Below are 20,502 nucleotides of genomic sequence, written 5' to 3'. Positions count from 1 at the left end.
GAGGAGGTGGTGAACGCTGCTGACTGAGAGGTGGTGAAAAGACGTCTCTGCTGGGGTGCTCACTGCACAGACATACCCCTCCGGCACACCCTGCCACACACTGTGCAGCCTGTGCCCCCCAGGGCTGACCACCCTGAGTGTTTATTCTGTGCTTTTCATCATTACCAGTCCGTTCTCTTTGTTAAGACTGGAACCCATTCCCACAGGACAGAGAAGGCAAACGAATACCCACGTGCCATTTGGCTGCAGCACATGGCCTGACGCAGCAGCAATGACCTTTCCCCATTGCATGGGGATAAGGACCCACTGTGCGTGGAGATGTTGCACCAGGCACTTTTGCTGCATAAGGTGCTCCTGCAGGTCCAAGGAAAGGACTTTGTGAGCATGAATGGCATGATAGGGGTGCGTGATCAGCATCCTGCACCCAACGTGGCCCATGTTTTACTGCGCCGATGTGCAGTGATCTGTGCTCAGGTTATCTGGGAAAAGCACAGTCCCACTCAGCTTGTTACACTGAATTAAATCAGCAAAAGCTGAAGACAAATAGACCATCAGAAATGAGATTATTTCAGTTTAGAGAGTCAGAATAGGAGGCTTGCCAGCCTGATGGAGCAGCACTAACTCAGTAAGATAGAAAGTGTTTTGGGGGGAGGTGTTTATAGCTGAATTAAAGGGCACGTTGCTTGCTTGGTGTTACAAAAGCGATGCTGACCCTCTCCCCGAGCACTGTGTATGTAGGGTTACCCATCAGGAGTAAAACACATGTGGAATGGGAGGACTGCCCTCTTCCCCACCTCTACAGGATTGCCACATCTCCCCGCGGCTGTTAAAGTGATTAGCCATGCACAGTACAAGGCCAGGCAGGGATCTCTTTTTTCTGCTTGCTAAGCATTTTGCTTTAAAGGATGCAGAACCTGACTTTGGGAATCATTTCACCTTGAGAGTCTTTGGTATTTCTCTGCTCCCTAAAGCAAGCAGTTAAAATCATCCAGGGGGCTGCCTTTCCTTAAGCAAATTCTCTACTGCTCTGCAGAAAGTAAATACATGAGCTACCCAATATTAATGCTTTCCTTCACAATTTACGTATCAAGTGCTTTAATGAATTGTTTTCAGTATCATTGTCCTTACCGTGAATAAACCTAAAAGTAATGGGTTTGTAATTAATTGAAGTTTAATTACAATAGTTTGTCATTTTATTATTTGCAGTTATTACCATAAAGGTAATAAAAATTGCAGGCTCTCACAAGTGAATACAAATCCCTAATCAGGAGCAATCAAGTCACACCATAACCTTGAACAAGGATGACGTTATTAATGCAGCAGCTCTGAAGCCTGAGCTGGTGCCTTGCAGGTGGCACCTGCAGCATCCTCAACCCTGGCTGGGGCTGCATGATGCTTTGGGCAGTGGTGCTGGGATCCTCTTGCCCCTGCCCTTGGGCAGCCCTGGGCCGTTCCTCCCCTTTGAATCTCTTTCTCCACAAGCTGGACAGTCACCCACAGGCTAAAGAAGCTTCCACACCTGCCTCCTGGATGTTCCCCTTGAACACACTGATTTTCTAAAGCAATTATCCACCATAATTCTGATTAGCTGTAATTTATCCAGGTCCTTGGATGAGTTTTTCATTCCTATCAAGTTTAAAATTCTTCCTTAAATCCTAATTTCTGCATCATACTCTTCTAATATTGAATTTTCAAGGAAATTTTTCCAGTATTATGAATGGTCATTCCTAAACCACTCCAATATTTTACACCTCTGACATGGTGACCCCTGCAGCTCTGAAGTGTGAAGGATAAAAGGAGAAGGGTTAAATTATATCTGCATTTGCTGCTGCTGCTGTCCCAGTGACTATTTCCAGGACTCGCAATGCCCATGTTTACATGCAGTTGATTCTCCTTAGTTGAGGGAATAAGATAATATGTTTTCTCATCCCTGCATCTTAATGGACTCCAATCATACTCATGCCTCCCTGGTGCACTGCCTTTGGCTTGGTCTGATATCTGGAAAAACCCATGTTTAGAGCAGTTTTCCACTGGCCAGTGTCAAGGCATCTTCAGAAGGCAGGAGAACTGCACCCAGAGCAGCAATGATGCTGTAATTAAGCAGAGGTTCTCCCACTGAATGCCCTCATGGGGCTACATTCGTGATGTGAGAGGGGGTCTTCAGACTGGCTTGTCCCATCCTGCTAAATTTATCCCTTCTCACCATCCCTTGCCAATCTCTTCCACAGTCCAAGCCCTGAATCGGGTTTGTTCTTTGAAGTCCATTAACTGGTTGGGAAGGAGTAATAGCGCTTTTTGCTTTATTTTCTAAGGGAAGCATATGTGCATTTGCCTCCCTTAATCATTACTGAATGTACTGGTCAACTTAATTCAAAACCCAACAGAGGAAGGTCTTGTTGCCCCTCTGTGCCTACAGTGAGAAACAGGCAGCTGGGGAGAAGCAAGAGAAACCCATTCAGCATCCCCAAATAAGTGGGTGACTTTCACCAGGCTCCAGAAACCCAGCACACGCATGGGTTCCAGACAGACCACATGCTTCTGAGCTGTCATATTTCAAATGCAAAACATCTCTGCTGCTTCTGGCTGGGAGCTCAGCCACCACTTCATAAATCAACACCCTTGCTATCACCTTTGCTCTGCCAGAACATGGTTTGATGTGAAACAATACAGTCCTGGAGGCGTCAGCTTCCTTGGGTTATCTTAGTGGAAGGCAAACATCAGAGAGCCACTTTATCTGCGGAGACAGTCGTATTCTCAAGCTCCTTGCTTCCAACTGAAATTCCCTTGCACACACCTCAAGAGGTTCAAACAGCCTCTATTTTAAGCTGAGATATAACAGCATTTTCAAAAAGCTTAAGGTCTCCTGTATCTTAGCACCTCTACCTTAAGAGAGGTTTGCAGATACGCTGAGCTTCAGACGTGCAGTCTTTCAATTGCCTTAGCATGAGCTGAGGCTGAAACATGCACACAGAACTGCAGAGTCAGGGGCTAAGGTTAGATGAAGGGTAGAAAACAACCCCACCACAGTCCTGGAGTATTTGCATTTCTTGAGAACATGCTTGCAAAATCACTTAGCAAATGAATGTTCATTATTCCGCACAACTCCCACCCTGGTCAAAGAGGGGGAAAAAGCCCTATGGAGATGTTGCCAATTTTCCCTTTGTCCCCCCAAATAAGATTCAGGTGATCTCATCCTACATTGACCAGCAGGGACCGAGCAAGGAAACAAAAAGGAAATTACTTCATCTGAAGTGCCACTGACTGATGGTAAGCGATAACAAAAGGCACTGTTTGACAGTAAAAATCCATGTGAGGAGCCCAGGAATGCCAGAACAAGCCGGGCATGGCTGGGGCTGTCAAAGGCATGGAACTGCAGACTGTAAAACCAATTGAAGGGCCTTCAGTTGGGTTTGGGAGATAATTAGCGGTCCCCCAGCAAACATTTACATGAGAAAGGCTCCGGAGCGCTGCTCTGGGTGTGTTTCCAGCCGCGGACTGGCGGAGCAGGAGGGATTCACACGCTGCAGCTGCTGCAGAGCAGGAACGGATAAAACTTGACAAATTAACACAGCGTGCACCAAGCAAAGAGAGAGACCTTTGAACTTCAGCTTTGCAGCTGCAAGGATGCTGAACCTGGGCTTAACACGGAGGCTGCTCTGGCTTTTAGACTTGTCCCCACCATTGCATCTGGTCTGAGGGAGGTGAAATGCAGCAGCAGTGCTGGCTGAGATGGATGGAAGAAGCAGAATGAGCCTCATTCTGGCCCTCTTTTGGGGCCAGAAGCAGAATGAGCCTCAAAACCTGAACACATCTCTTGGGATTCAGGAACTATGGAGATGATCGCAGAAACACCTCAACTCCAGTGCTTCTTCAGTTGTTTCAGGCATGTTTCCACAGAGCAAAGTAATTATGCTCTGTGGAAATCGGAATGATTATGGTCAGCCAGCACATATGCAAGGACAAGGGATCACTTTGGGCATTCACTGCTGAACTTGGTTTGACCTCTTGACTGCATGGCCTGGTGACTCCCAGAACAGCTGAGGCTGGAGAAGAGCATCCCTGCGGCTCTTCTTTTCTCTCTTTGAGCCTTCCTACAAGTTCTCCTCAACCTTTTAAAGTCCTCCTTGGTGAAGGTGGCTTCTTCTATCTTCTGCCTTGACCAGCAGCCCCACATCAGCTGTTCTTGAGGTTGGAAGGAAACATCTTCCTCCCTCATTTTCCTAGGGCTTTCTGTGTCTGTAACATATTAGTGAATCCATTGCTCAAGCCATAATGTTGGCTCTTGTTGTGTAAAAAGCAGGAACTGGGGTGGCTTGGCAGATCTGCTGCTTTCTTCTCTCCAGATGCAGACTTTCATAAATGACCCTGTTAAAGCTGTGCCTCACAATGCCACAATCTGAAATCTTTGTGGGATGGACTGATGAGCACATATTAAAGCCACTTGGCAGGGATAAGGCTTAGCTCTTGGTGTTCAGATGAGCAGTATCATGGATTCTTCAGCACAAGGAGCATTACCTGGCCTGCCTCCATACCTGGCCACCAGCCCTTCCTCAAGCTGCATCTCTGTGGTTGAGTATATGGCATCATCTCAGCATCCTGGAAAATGGAAATTATCCTTCTCCATGAGCTAAATCCTCTTTTTCAGACCTTCTTTATTTGGAAATACTCATCGAGTTTCTTAAAACACAAACAAACAGGAAATTCTTGAAATGCCATTAAAACAGAGTCAAACCCCTCGCTAGAGAGATGCAAAGGTAAAAAAAAACAACTCATGGGCTATGTAAAAAAATAGCAGCAACATTACTGCTGATCTCACAAAGAAATGGTTGTTTTGGGTTTCTTTTGAAGTAAAATAGATGAATCTTTCCTTATTTTGCCCTTCACTGCTCCATTGAAAGCTTTGTCAAACTTTGTGAGCATTCCCTTTCCTTGGTCCATCACCTCTACCTTTCCATCTCCAGACAGCAAAAGCCCAAGAAGAGCAGTAAGCACATAACCCTTTCCTGGAGATTCCTGCCTGGGAAGGTGGGACAAGGAGGGACCGCACAATGAGCAGATGGAGGAGAGAGACTGACCACAGAGCCGGGAGGGATCTGGGGATCATCTAATGCCTCACGTCCTGCTAACATCTTTCAGCACTTGCAACACACGGTGGTCACGCTGTGGGGTCTGGACAGGTTCATGCAATGAGGACCCTGGTTGGAGTTAGTAAATACAGAGCAACTACCAAATCCAGAGCAGATGTTTTGGTAGGATTAATGCCTTAAAAGCAACATCACCCCTTCCTGGTCATCCCCACAAGTCTTGGCAGTGGTAGCACGGACTGGAGCTGGCTGTTTCCGAGAGACCTTGCATCACCATAATCCCACACAGACTCTCTTCTTTCTGTCTCTTAAGTCTCCTCTGCCAAAACTACATGAGGTTTTCACTTCCTTTCAGCAGGGAAATTTGAAGACCCGTGTAAATTCCCTTGTGCCATGCCGGGAGAGGGGAGTGATGACTGACTGATGTAGGGTTCTCCTGTCAAGAGCACCAAAGAAGGTACCAAAAGTATCTGTCTTTTGGAAGAAGGTTAATTACAGAAGCTCAGCTTGCACACAGAGGTCCCACCAGTCAGCACAAGATAAGCAGCCTGGGGAGTATAAATTATTACAGATGATAAGACAGAATTTCCCCTTAAATAGCTTTGTACATATGTTCCTAAGATTGACTCCAGAGGCTCCTGTCATTGGGTGTCAAACCAGGAGCAACAGAAATTACAGAGAGTTAATTCCTTGTCTTTTTTCTTGCAAGCATATGACACTTTCTCCCTTGTTTGGATCAAACGAATCATTTCAGATCCTAACAAGATGTGGCTAGATGACAGGACCTGGGAACCAGAACTGATGCCCGATCACCCATGCTCAATCACAGCAGGCAGCGAGAGCCTCACCACTCCATCATGACTGCAGAAATGGGGCTGGTTTTAACTCTGGAAATGAGATAAATTCCAGGCGCCAATTGCTACGGGTTTTGTTGTGACTATCTCCTCTGCAAGTGGCGTATAAACAGGAAACCCGGTCCACAAGGCAGGGAACTGACTCAATACAAGCGAATACTGATAGAAATCAGGTCATATTGCCATCCTTTGTTTATTCACTGCTTTGTTAGCGCTGTTTATCCTTAGTGTCTTGGCCACATATTTGGATAAAATCCCACTTTGCCACCCATCTACTGCTCCTTTGTCCCCCCAGATCCATGCCACTGCAAATCCCTTGCTGCTAAGCATCACCAGCAGCAGCTCCTCAGACCCGGATCTAAGGGGACACACACTTTTGGGGTACAAACTGACTTACTCCACTCTTCCTGGGGGGTTTCTTTCTAATGCTCGGGAGCTTGCTATTAGTTTTTGCTGCAAGCAGGAATTACTCTCCTAGCAAGGAGCCAAATGTATTTTAAGCAGCCAACCTGCTGAAATGCAGCCCACAACAGGACAATCCTGTAGCCTGAATGTGCATTGCACAGCAAAGATCAGCCTTCATTTGGCTGTTGGCTGTTTATCTCTACCTGGTAGTTTATCCCAAGCCTGAATTCGTCCTACTGGGATGAGGAGCTTACACATGCATTCTGAATCTCTTCCACCATTATTAACACACCAACTTCTGCACCACTGCAAACATGATTCATTCACAGGGTTTTGTATTTTACAGCAGCTGTTCATCTGTTCCTAAACACTTTCCTTCCTACTCCAGATAGGCCGGAAACATCAAGGTACCATTCCCACCATCAGTTCTGGGACATCAGAAATAGATGACACGAAAAGACCTTTGAATTCCTGCATTCGTGTTTGAGGAATTCCTTTACCCAGCTGAGTCCACAGCAGGTCACAGGCTTCTGCTTGCGACTCCTTTCACATACCCTTGGCCTTAGAAGAAGGCAGCTGTTGCAAAAGCCAAAGCTTCTGGGCTGAGAGGAGGAAAAGATTTCAGGTATAAACTCTGTTCTACTCACCATCATTACCAGCCAAGGAGCTCCTCCTCCACCCCACATTTCTGCTGCATCACATTAGCTCTTGGTCTTTGCAATCTCATGGTTTTATGCACTCCCTCTATCAAGGGAATTTTTATTAACAACACAGCACGAGGAGTTTAATGTTTCCTCTGGGTTTTCTGAATTTCTCCCTGCACATCAGCCCATGAGTCAAACAGGGAAGCCTGGGGAAGCTTCCATCTCTGTCTCCCCATATATAATACTGGGAGATTAACTGGCCATGGTATGGTACAATGGGCACCTTGCAGGGCTTCATGGTGGGCTTTTAGAACATGAAGAACCAACAAAGCTGAGAAGATGAGTGTGAGACCTCTGACCTTCAGCATTCAAAAATATAAAGGTCATCTCAGGCTTAACAACACGGGAAATACTCTACCAGTCCCTGTAAGCCCATGGGCACCCTGTAGCCCAGCACTCACTGTCCCACAGCAATAGGAGATACTGGTTTGGGTGGTCCATGAGCCCCACCTCTCTCTGCTGCCCTTCCCTTCAGATGCCTCCAGCAGCCCCAGCTCCTGCCTGCATCCATCAAAACAGCAATATTCCCCCATCTGCTTGTCCCACTGCTGTCATGATCTTGCAGGTCTCCATCATTCCCTGCAGCCTGAGCAGCACCAGCATTTCCTTCCATGGTTTTGGCTGCACTTCTGGTACCTGCTCTACCTCCACTGCCCTCATCAAGATAATAACACCCCCAAAACAAAACCTTATTGCAGCTCTGAGGTGATGCTGTTTGGGACAAGGTCTTTCTAGTTCCTATGGACAACCACACACAGTTAAAAATGAGCAGCCAGATGGTATTGCTGCAAATCTCCTCATCCCCCTGGTCCTTTGGCAAGGGGAAAACTCTGGCTTGAGTTGCAGCTGTAAAAGGGTCTGCCAATGGTATAGGTTTTGTGCTTCTCGACAGCCACACTGACAAAAGCAGCTCTGAAGATGCCTGGATATTTCCAGTTACATCCCAGCCAAACCAGTGTGAACTGGGAAGTCAGGCTCAATGGGGCTGTGTCCAGCCTCCAACCTGAGTATCCTGAGAGGCTATGAAGGGCTGTGCCACCATGTGGGGCAGGGTTTCATCCTGTCCTCAATTTGCCTGTGGGATTGGAAAGGAATTTTTTCCTATTTCTCTGCCAGGGAGGGAGAAGAAAACCCAAAGCAAAACAAGGCTTTGTTGTTGTTTATACTGGATGGGATTAAAGTTTTCAGTATTCGTTATATTTAGATGCCTTTCAGACCCAGATGCAGGGAAACATTCTGCGTGATTCCTGCTCTGTTTACCCTTCTCTCCATTCCCTTGCTTTTATTGTTCTTCCAGTTTAATCCTCTTCCAATTTGGGTTACATTTCCCGAGGACTGTGGGATAACCTTAGATTTCCCAGGGAAACCAGCACCTCTCAGCAGCAGCGACTGCTTTTGTGGCTCCAATCAGACCACCTCAGTCCTGCCTAAAACAAAATGTGTCCTCGCAGGAGCAGTTTTCTTGCCAGCGATGAGCCAGGCAGAGACAGGACAAATCACTCTCCTGAATCACAGTCCAAAGGACTTCCTTCCAAATGGCTTCCTTGCTTCATGAGGAAAGCAGCAGCAAGGCATACAAGCAGGGGAAGAGGTATCACACAGCCTCTGGGCTTGTAAGAGGAGGTGTTTTCATCCTGGTGTTATGCACAGCACTCTCTCAGCAGTACAGCGGTTCATACAACTCTGCTGATACGCTCCATGCCCCCTCCTCTACCCAATTCTCCCTCATACACACTTTATAAAGTTCTGAGTTGAAACTGTGCAGCTCTAAAGAAGCAGCTTTGGGGATAGGCTATGGACAAGCTGATGGATAAACCATCTTAAACTTCCTTCTCCTGGAAGGTGAATGGCAACCAATATTCACTGTCCTTCTGGGTTAGCTAAGCTACTGCCTGATCTATGCAGATTCCCTAAAGAAAAGCTCTAGTAAAAGACCCAGACCATGCTAATTCAGAGCACAGAGTGCTCTGCTTTATATTAATCTGAATCGGCATCAAAGTTACCAGGTTACTCTAGCATGGAAGCAGAGGTGCAGAGCCTTTTTTACAGGATATCTATACAAAGATGGAGTAGACATCAAATCTCTCACATAGGTTAGCATGCTCAGACCAGGCTACATTCTGCCCTGGTTTCCCAAAGATCACCAGAAGCATTAGGTATATGGCCTTCCATAGATGGAAGATGCACACATATGGCCCAACAAAAGGATCATGAGCAAGTCAGATACTAAACAATCCCATGTTAGAACATGATATATGACAACTGCTAGCATCAGAGGGAAAGTGGTGCTTAAAAAGACAGTCTGGACCATCATACAGCTACAATATTTTATGCTATACAGAAGGAACAGGCAGCATATTATCTACGTATGTCTGTAAGGGAGCTAAGTTTCTTCTGAAGAGAAAAGGCCTGGCACCTTCAGGTTGGTTGACACTATGAGTAGCCCATGCAAAAGATAAGTGTTTGTAACGGATCTAGATGACACCTAAACAAAGAAAAGCCCTTACTGATACTAGATTAGCTATAGAAATTCAGAACAAGGACTTCCCTGTATGCACTGGGTGATTAGAATACAGATACAGCATAAAGTCACATTATTAGCACGCATGAACCACTGAACCTGGTGTGTTACTGATGCTGTGTCACATCATCGAAATACTCTGATTGTTGACCTACCCAAGAACAGACACTAACACTACAGCAAGGTGAAGTCTAAGGTCAAAAGTGGAAGTACAGCCAGTTTCTGCTTCCCTTGGACCTTTTAGCTTAAAGAAAATCTAGCAGACACAACTATCAGAAAAAATGAAGCGTTTCAATTCAGCAGTCTGCAAACCAGCACATTCCCTAACACACACATTGCTTTTAAAGTTAGCAAGGCTTTTCTTGGTGTTGGTTTTTATTGTTTCACTCCCCCATCTCTGAAAAGTTTGTAGGCAGCAATAGGCTCTTACGGCAAAAGAACAAGGTATCTTTTCTCCCATGAGTTGTGCTAGAAAAAAATGAGTGGGGAGAGAAGTATACTAAGAGTGAGATATAGTAAGCAGCATCAATACAATAAGAGAGTTAAGAGCTTTGCTGAAACAGCTACAACAAACTGTTCTTGCCCAGGCAGGCAACAACAATTACTTGATGCGATATGCACTCAGAAAAGGGGAGACACATTACATAGACTAATACATTCATATGATGTTGCAGGCCTGGGATGAAGGTACAGCACAACTCCAGCTTCTCCAGTGTCCAAGAGATTTTTTGTTCCTTTCCCCCCGATTCCCTGGAGAAGAAGGGATGTTGGTCATCCCTACAGCGAAGGACTTGTGAGCAAAGGCCATGCTGCAATATATTCTTGGAAAACCTTTCCAAAGAGGAGTGTGTGAAAGCTCATTTTGCACATAGGGTGGACAGGAAGGAAGTTCACACCCAGTGCTCAATTCCCAGTAAATCATTCCCTTCAATCTGGCTGAAAACCTTTTCTTTTGGTTTTGAACTGTGCCCACTGCCCTTTTCCAGAGCAGACACATGTTCTGGTGCACTCTTCCTTCACCCTCCTTGCAGCTGAGGCAGGATGGAGGCCTGATACCCGATCTCCCTTCAGTGCCCTTGCTAATGGGAAAAAGCTGCTTGCTTGGAGCTTCTCTGATTTATCCCATAGTAATCTCTCCAACAGGGAGTCTTTGACCTCCCCACAGAGGCTCCATTAAAACCGAGCCTGGTAGCTGGGCAAGGACAGGTAGTTATTTCCTCCTGATAGCAATAGTTGTGCACAGTAATGTGACCCTTCTGCGCATTGTCTTCACCTTAAATACAAAGGCAGCCATCAGAGCAGAAACTCAGTTATTCATTTTCCAAGGTCTGGTCCAGAACCAATCACTTATTTTAGCTCAAACCCCTGTGCATAACTCCTGGCAGAGCTTGTTATAGTCTGAATAGCTGAGCGTTGGGCATTTATAGAGGGGTGCATAATATCATGGAATAGTTTGTGTTGGAAGGGACCTTAAAAGTTCATCCAGTTCCAGCCCCCTGCCATGGGCAGAGACACCTCCCACTAGAGCAGGTTGCTCAATCTTTCATTAGCCCAAATTATGTTATTGGGTAAAATAACACAAAAGTCCCGCAAGTCCCATGTCTGACTGACCAAAGATTATGTGCTGGGGGGGAAGGAGGTCCCCCCGTTCCAGCCTTCCACTGCTTGCAGTGATCAGGTGATTCCAGAGAGGGTTCTTGTTAGCAGCTGGCGTCACATTTGAAGAAGTCTCTGCAATGGTGAATGCCGCAGATCTTAACACCTCCCCATTTGCTCTATTCCCTGATCCTTGCCAAGCCCACCTCTAAGCTGGCACACAAATATTAAGGTGCGTGACTGGGTTTACTCCTTTCTGACCCAGAAGGAAAAACTGGCTGCATGCACTAACAGCTACAGAAAGAAGCCAGAGCATTCAACCAGAAGACAAATGATGTGCAGGAAGTCTCTTTGGTGACCAAATATTTACTGCACCAATGAAACTCCCCCCCCCGAAAATTCCCACTCTAAAAAGTACTTGAAATTATCAGACTTCTTCCCAGTTTTTCTCTGCATGAGTAGTCAGATGGTTTCCTCTGGGAAGACCTCGCACAGCCGCAGCTGTATTCCCTGAATATCCAGAAGCATCCAGTGGACACAGACCGGGAGGCACAAAGAGATGCCTCACAGCAGGACCCTGCAGTTCTCTGAACCTGTCCCCCAGGGACAGGAATCCCACAGTCCTGGATGGGCTTTTCACCATCTCTCTTCTTTTTCATAAAGATGTAAATAAATCACTGCTTAAAGTAACTCAGGGTCGGATAGAGACTTACACCTTTCCATCAGCACTGGAGGGAGGGTAAAGCAGAGGAGTGCTGGTGGGGAGCTTGACCACCCTTGTGCAGGGAGTCAGGCACGTGAATAGATGAGGGTTGTTTTCTCCTCACCGATGGTGGTGTTCTCCTGATCAGAGAGCTGAGGAGCATAGGAAAAACTGGCTTTTTTCAGTACTTGGGAAAACAGCCCTCAGGGGCACACCTGCACAGCTCTTGGCTCCATTTAAAGGTCCCATGGGGCTATAGTTTTCCTTTAACCTCCATAGTGAAGGCATCTACCACCAGGCAGCCGCTTACCATCCCAGGCATCACTCAGACTCTCCATGGCCATGCCAGGATGCAGCCCAGCGCCAGTGCAGTCACTGGGACATATCCCTGACACACTTTGCCTCTTGTTTTGGGTAGGAGAGGCTGCAGCTGTTTTTCAGGGGACTGGTGTGACAGCCTTTCAATGCCGCATTATCCACATGGGTCTGAGCCACTGGGGATCGAGCCATGGGGGACTCTGTTGCTACACTGAAGTGCCCACAGGACCGCCAGTGCTGCAGCAGCTGGGTGAGCTGCTGCCTGTCACCGCCTGCCTGCCCTCCGCTGCTCCCTGCCAAAGCTTGTCAGCCTCACATGCAGCAGGCAAGACAACACATGAGCACAGTCAGCTGCCGGCACCCGCCACGGCTCCGCTAAGGCTTGGAAACCTGCTGTGTTTAAGCCTCAACAGCCAAAAGCAAGAGAAACAGGGGCTGCTTTTTGTTCCTGGCTGCTCCTTTTGGACACAGAGTCATGGAATGGTTTGTGTTGGAAGGGACCTGAAAGCTCATCCAGTTCCAACAACCCCTGCCACGGGCAGGGACACCTTCCACTGGAGCAGGTTGCTCCAAGCCCCATCCAGCCTGGCCTTGAACACTGACAGGATGTTAAGATGTAGTGGTTTTACTGTCTAGTTACCTGAAACTGATTTATCATTGGAAAACACACAGATATTGAAAACCCATGTGGGCTCACCTCCCAGGGCATTGCTGTTGTCTCTTTTGGTCTACTGCTGTCTATTTTGGTCTACTGCTGTCTCAGAAACGAAAACCAGGCCTCTTGCTGACACAAACTCCACAGCAGAGGCATCAGAATGGGTGGTGTGGGTTGGGAGGAGACCATCATATCCCAGCAGCCAGCCCCATCTAATTGCATTGCAGTTTCTCAGACTCCCTTCCAGTGCTAGAGCTGGCATCACCCTTGTCATTCTTCTGGGCACTGATACCTCCTTCCGCTGCCTCTATCCACATGGACAGTCCCAGGCTGGCAAATGCAACAGGGTGCATGGTCCCCTGCCTGCTCTGGGTGCCCAGTAACTTTTCCCTCATGACAGGGCACTGACTCTCCATCAGCCTTCAGCATCCCAAAGCCACAGCATTTCACCTCCTGCAAAAGGCCCCAGGCACCCACAGACTGGCTTCTCACTGCATCTGGGACCCTGCAAGCAGACATAGCTAGCCAAAACGCCTGGACCCAAAGTCCACTGAATACCCGTGGGGCCACAGCAGCTATGGCAGGAATGCTCCAACAGGCCACCAGCCAAAGCCACGACCTCCTCCAGTAATGTGGTGCTACGTAGCCTAAACTGGGTGTTTTGATGCTTCCATTGCAGTTTCTCCTTTTCGTGCTAGTTTTGCCTTGACTCTGCAGCCCAGTAATTCAAGCATGCTCATCCTTCTTTGCAGTTCTTATATGTATATGATGGACACATATTTCCAGTGATCAAAGTGAGAATAAACCAGAATTAAATAGTTTGTACTGTGCAGGTGAGTAAATGCACAGCAGAGAGCAAGGAAAGCTCAGCCCTCTGTTGCTCCTCATTGACTACAGGTTTGGGATGGGGCCTTCCAGCCAAAGTCTTCAGTTCAGAAGAATATGGGATTTGGGGACTTAACTGAACTGGAAGACAACAACAGAAAAATGAACTCCTTATCTCTGAGGATCTGAACTCAAGGCTGGAATGCTGAGTGCTACTGGGAACACTTCCTGGAGGGAGTTCACATCAGCCCCATCACTGTACTGTGCAGGACCAAACCCTTGCTGTACATCCCACCCTGCAGTGACTTCTCTCACTTAACTTGATGTACAGGTGTGGGGATTAGCACCCTTATCCCCCTCCATGCCCACAGAGAGCAGCACATTCTTGCTGCCACAATGCTGACCTAAGATGTTCCATTAAAAGTTCCACCCCCCAAAAAAACATGCAGCATTTCCAAGCCAATCATCCAGCCAGCATTTCTATTCATACAGTGTCAAGTGCTGATGCCATTTAACACCCCACTCCCTTCTCTTGACGTTATCTTACACTGCACTGGAGCCAAATGAAGCAAACCCACCGCCCAGCATATGTTAGTGTTCGTCTTCTCCTCTCCCCACAAGCACTGCCACTGCCATCCCTCAAAGGGACCAAGCACAAATAACTCAGCCTCTGCCAGTTGGACTGGTTTTAATCAAAGGATTGCTGGGTTCCTAGGATGTGGGACACCTCATTAACACCTTCATACCCTTAAGAAGGGAAAACCCAGAGTGATGTCCATTTCATCATCACTGTGCTTAATGCTGGTACCTGGCGCTTTGCATCAGGGTCCCCTCCCAGCACAAGGTTCATTTTGCTGGGGAACAAAACAACAAGAAGATTCAATAAGACAGCATTTCAGGGCTGAAAGGGCTTAGCGATTGGCAGGAGTGTGCTGGTCAGGAGGAGATTAGAGCCCAATGAAATTTGGCTTTGCGGCTGTTTGTTTTTTTGTTGGTTTTTTCTTTTGGCGGGGGGGGGGGGGTGTCTTTATAAAGCCAGGCTTATTAAAATGCAGGAGAACCCCACACAAAAGACATTTCTCAGTGTCCAAAGGCGCACTTTATTAATGCAGGGGGTTTTGTGCAGAGCGTGCCAGTTTTAGGAGACTTGGGCATTGTCTGGGGAGAAGAAAGCAAGCCTCACTGATCACTTTCTGTTCCGCTGTTAATCAGAGCAGCTGAAGCAAGCAGGTGCTGCGATTCAAAGGGGCAGGAGACCGGGGTGGGGGAGGGAAGGGAAATATCACAGAGCAAAACTCATCTGCATGAGGGGTTTCTTCTGGTTTGGCTGATTGGACTGCAGTGCGGCGGCCCAGTCTGTGCTCCTCGCTTGGGTGGCAAGTAGGGGCTGGGGAAGCATCGCACACCAGCAGAAGTCAGCACCTGCTTCAGTTGTGACAGGTTGGCATCAATAGCCAGCAATGTTAACCAAAGCATCCATTTTGCTGTGTACTTCTCTGGTGATACCAGACTGGCGTGGAAGAAAAGAGTGGAGAGACCTGAAAAATCTCCATGAGGCACTTTTAGCACTTACTCTGACTCTCAGCCCACGTCTACCTCCTGGTTAGAAAACCTGCCCAAGGCTCCCAATAACCAGTGTTTCAAGTGTGACTTGTTTGCTATTTACAGCAGAGCCCTTGGCAGCGCCTACTCAAAAGAGCACAAACAGGAGTCTCTATTAACTAGCTGTTGACACATTGACAACAGTTGGGTCCAAACAGATGGCTTTTCTTCCACACTGCTTGCATGCTTCCACTTGCTACGCTGTGAAAGCTATGAGGAAAACCTTACGTGTTTCCTGAGAAAGCTTTTCTTTCTGAGGAAACATGGGAACTGGTCCTGTTCTGCCTCAGCCGAGAGCAGAGTCCACAGAGGGTAAACACTGAGGATGCCACAAGCAGAGGATGGAGCAGCAAGCGCTGGAAACAGACCAACACAGAGAACGGACAGAACAGCATCCTGGAGAGGCACAGCTGAAAACTCCCTTGGTACTCATTTTCCTCTTTATGTTTGATCTAAGTTCATTGCGACAAAAACTAGCACCGATGCTGAGGATAAAATACCATGAGCTACTCATGTTATTGATTCACATGAATTATGTTCCTATGAAGTATCTGGTGGCTGTGTAGAAACACAAGTAATGACAATAAAATCCACTGTAAATGGATTATCATCCTACTTGCTCTGCAGAGCCCCAGACAGTGCATCCCATTAAGATATAACATCATCAATGCTGTCCCATTAAGATCTAACAAATTTGAGGGGTTTAAGTCCAACAAGGCAACCTATGGGTGAGTGCTGTGCTCTGATACCCAAAAAGCAGAGCTGGCTGACAGATTCCCTATCTATCGCATTAGCTGGGATTTTTATTCATCAACCCAACCTCAATGGGCCAGAAAAGTCTGTCTTGCTCCACTTCTGTGGAAAGAAGATGCCTGGAGATGCCTCCGCTTAGTTTCTACAACCCCATCAGTATTTATGCACATCCCTCCTTAAGTCGAGGCCTCCAAATTCACTTATAATTGTCCCACTATTTGCTTCTCAGCCACCTCACTCCCATCAGCAGTGGAATCCACACCACCGGCTGCAAGCCCAGTTTTTTAAGCCCACTTCAACGCTGACACCCACCTCCTTAAGAGCAGAAGCCTCCACTTTCTCCATCTCCATGCAGAGTTGGTGTCTTCTTTCCTTAGCACCCCAGGACCCTGATCTCGACTGCGATAGAACAAATAGCACTGCTGGGATGTTATGGCTCATCAGCAGGACATCTTTAACCTATTATTAATTTGGATGGCAAACAAAATAAGCAGGAACAAACCCAACTTGTCTCCTCGCTCCAAACATTCATCTCCCAAGGAACCCATGCTCTACAATATTAAGGGGGGAGCAAACCATTAATGCGTGAGCAGTGCCCATGACCTGGTGCTTTGCTGAATTAGGGCAAACAGCCTCCTAATAGTAAGGCCTTGTCAGAGGGGAGATCACTGCAGGGACTGAAATACATTTGGACAGGATAAACTGGAGAATGAAACAGGCACTGAAGGAGTCTTCCCTTGGTGAGAAGGTGGATTTGCTCATTACAAGGCCAAAAGACATCCACGTATTTGTGTAAATTGGCATTTTTGTGAAAGTCCAAGGGGAAGCAGGATGAAGCACTTTTCACTTCCATGTTGGAGATGGGTGTCTCATGCCCCTGTGTCTCTCTGAACCCCTGTCTTTCTGCATGGAGCCATCCAGCGACCCTTGCAGCAGAGAGAATTAACCCATCCTGCCATGCAAATGCACTCAGTAAAACCCTATTAGACAGCCCTGAGCTAGCAACTAGGTTTGGAAGAGCACATAAAGCACCAAGCCAAGTGATGGAGCAGCCTTCAGCCTCCAGGGCAGCCAACTCAAGACTTATTTACACCCACACTATCAAAAACATTTCCTCTTATCCACAAGTTCTCAAACTGCTGTGGCTTGGAGGAGGCAAGAAAAGCAGAAAGCAAAGGCTGGGATAAAATCCCTTAATAAGCAATTTAGAGTCATTTTCACCTTTTGGGATCGTTTTCACCTTTGCTCAGAGGATATGTTAATGTAAATCAGATGGACTGAGTCTAGGGATAGGAGGTCAGCTCAGAGAAGCAAGAGCTTCTCCCCCTGAGGCTGGTGATGGCCTGAGACCTCATGAAGTCTTTATTGATATTGTATTCATCACATTGCAGCCCTGCTCAAGTGCCTCCCTCAAGCTGAGGCCCCCGATTTGCACCAAATTACACAAGCACACACAGAGATGTGTTCCCTGATGGGTGACATATATTTTGATGGATCAAAATGAATATGACAATAGCATTAAAAAGTTGCTTGGAATAGTTCATCCCTCATCATGCCAGATGCACTTAAAGGAGGGATCTCGCAGTCAGACCCATGGCCAGCATCGAACAGGACAGATGAAGTAACTCCAATGATAAAAAGCATCTTTTACTTGCTTTCAAATAGGTAAAAGGAGGATCAGCTGCCTGGCAAACACCATATAGCATCTTGGAAGGATGTCTCCCTCCCCAAAAGATGCAGAGCTCAGGGCTTATGCTGAAGGGTCAATGTGGAGTCTGAGGTTTTAAAGGCAGTGCATGATTTGCACAGACTTCATCTGCTTTCTGAAGGTTACCTTCCTAGGGGTGTTTTCAGCACAGCAAATGGAGGGGCTTGTAAGAGTTAATGGGATACCACAAGGCTCTGGACAAATCCATGAGGACCAACAGTATTGTGGCTGGTCCAAGTAACTCAGGCCCCATGAGGTCCCTCTCTCACAGGCTACAGATAGTAACACTGAATATCAGCTAATTTAAAATGGAGATATATATATGTATATGAAAGAAATACAGGTACACACACATATATATAAAATCACAGACCTGTGGAACTCATTGCCACAATGTAACAGATTTTATCTATATTCAAAGAAAGGATGGATATTTATGGTAGGAGCTCAGTCATCCCAACTAGGGATTTCTCCACACTTGAAGGAACACATTCAACTCCATCCATCCCAAGGCAGGAAGAAATCTTGTTTGTTAATCACACTGTGGGGATTATTTCCACCTTCTCCTTGGGGCTGGGAAGCCAAACAAGGTGGACCACAACCAATTGATGCCCCAAACCAGTTGCCTGCGTTGCTTTAAGGCCCCAGAGTCACCCCTGGCTTGGACCGACCACATCCTCTGGCCCCACAGCCCACCAGATGGTGCTCTCGGTATTAGTTAATACCCAGTTAATCTGTGCCTTTTCTTTCTACTGAGAAACCCTAGCATGGTCAGAGTGTGGAGAAGCACCACCAAGAGCACCAGCGAGGTTGCATAGTCCAAAAACCAGAAACATGGTTTTGAAGCAGCTGAAGGCAATGGTGGGTTATAGGCTCTAGCATGGACCTTCAAGCCCTAATGCCATGTGTGAGCCTTTGGCTATCCCATTGTGTTAAGCCAAAGGACTGGGAGAGATGGAAGAAGCAAAGGCAGTGAGGAATATGAGAATGCCCCAACACTCATGGAATGGGTTGCCCAAGGAAGTTGTGAATGCTCCGTCCCTGGTGGTGTTCAAGGCCAAGTTGGACAGAGCCTTGGGTGACATAGTTTAATGTGAGGTGTCCCTGCCCATGGCAGGAGGGTTGGAACTAGATGATCTTGAGGTCCTTTCCAACCCTAACTATTCTATGATTCTATCATTCCATATGCCAATGGACCTGTGAGCTCTTTGGAAACCCTCTGGTACATTGTGTCTTGAAGGCTTCCTCTACAGGATCAGTCTCTTGAGCGATACCCGCAGCCAACATAGCTGTGGATAGGCTGGGATGGTCAGTGGAGTTTGGTATTTCTGCTGGCTAGAGATACGAGATGTTTTCTACATGAAGGCAAACAGCAGGGAGAGGTTGTACAGGGCCACCATGGGATCTCCATTGCCCAACATGATAAGCTTGCACCAGCATCCACCAGCTGTGAGTTCTGATGCACTCTGAAGCATCTTTCAGCCTTTGTTTCCCCCCAGTTCTCTACAACAGCAATGTCTGCCATTCCTATGCCCTTTGCAGTCTGTGATGCTCATAATTACACAAGGTCTGGAGAATTGGGTTCATGTTGTAGGGCTGATCCTGAGGCTGTTCCTTTGGCCCAGCAGGATGGACTGCTTTCCTTCCGTGCTTCTGGCTTAACAAGGCTCTCTTTAATTTCTTCTTAATAAAACTTGGGGCAAAGGGGAACATTTAATGTGCGGTTAAATAAGAACCAGAAAGCACACCATACTGGCTGACTTCCGAAACACCAAGTGCATTTGCTACAGTTATCCATGGGACGTCAGCAATGAAATAAAACCTCAAGCACAGAAGCCTGACCACGAAGCAAAGCAGCAGCAAGCTCAGGGGCTTAGGGGTTTTTACTAGCAATGTGCTTTTATCGCTAAGAAGCCGGAAAGGGGAGAGCATTAAAGGTTGCCTGCATGGATATGCAGCAGCACTCCAGCCATTTAGATCCATAATGAGTTTTGCTGCCTCTGAGCAGAGCACAGGTAATAACAGATCATAAAGTGGGTTTACCACCCGAATTGCCAGTCTCTGAAGGTTACTAAAAGCCTGTTCAAATGAGCACGGTCAGATCTGCCTGCCTGTTTCCAAATCACCACCTTCTTAATGGTTAAGCTGAAACCTCTGTTGCTTCCCTCATTGAAACAGGTGAGAATTGGGAGCAGAGCAAATGAAGCCAACCTGGCTTTGTCCAGGAGAAGAGTCTGGCCAAACTCACCATTTGTTACAGAACCCCTCTGATTATACCACTGTTCCAACCCAAAAGAGACTGAGAAGTTGGGCAACATTCTGTAAAAGAGCAAAAAGCCTCAGACACATTCACTGGGGTGGTTTCAGTGCCATGTGTTGCTGCCTCTCAATGGAACATAGAGAGAGCATCACTTCTCAGCCTACCTCCTCCCATCCCCCTGAGCTGGCATCACTGTCCCTGGCACAAACATCTCCTTCAAACCCCCACCAAAACCATACTGGATTTCTGCTCAGCTTGGAGCAAAGTTTCTCTTCTTAGACCCAGCCACTGAGAGAGGGGGAAGCATTACATTGATTGTTTCAGAAACAAAATACATCTGCTTGGGGCAGCCTATACATGTACTTGCATTAACAGAGAGGTAGGAAGGCTATACGGTCCTAAGCCCTTGGGTAAGCCAGGAGGGTATATATAGTGTTCTGCCTGAGGGAAGATGTGCAGCTAGTTAAGAATAAGATGTTAAAAAGCACCAAGAGGTCAGTGAGATTAAGGGCTC

The 20,502-nt window shown here is 47.0% G+C and overlaps 1 long non-coding RNA gene across 1 annotated transcript in view; it reads right to left on the bottom strand.

Moving 5' to 3' along the window:
* Positions 1 to 3,781: 3,781 nt before the first annotated feature.
* LOC130606353 (uncharacterized) overlaps positions 3,782 to 20,502 on the bottom strand; it is a 53,201-nt gene continuing 36,480 nt past the window's right edge. Inside the window, exon 3 of the long non-coding RNA XR_008973960.1 lies at positions 3,782 to 3,912. This is a non-coding gene — a long non-coding RNA (uncharacterized LOC130606353). The remainder of the gene's footprint in view (positions 3,913 to 20,502) is intronic.

Source organism: Pezoporus wallicus, unplaced genomic scaffold (genome assembly GCF_028554395.1).
Source record: "Pezoporus wallicus isolate ANWC-B61680 ecotype Strahan unplaced genomic scaffold, APGP_CSIRO_Pwel_v1 contig_3488, whole genome shotgun sequence".
NCBI classification, from domain to species: domain Eukaryota; kingdom Metazoa; phylum Chordata; class Aves; order Psittaciformes; family Psittacidae; genus Pezoporus; species Pezoporus wallicus.
The sequence above is the reverse complement of the archived record's forward strand: the minus strand, read 5'-3'. Positions and strand labels throughout refer to the sequence as shown.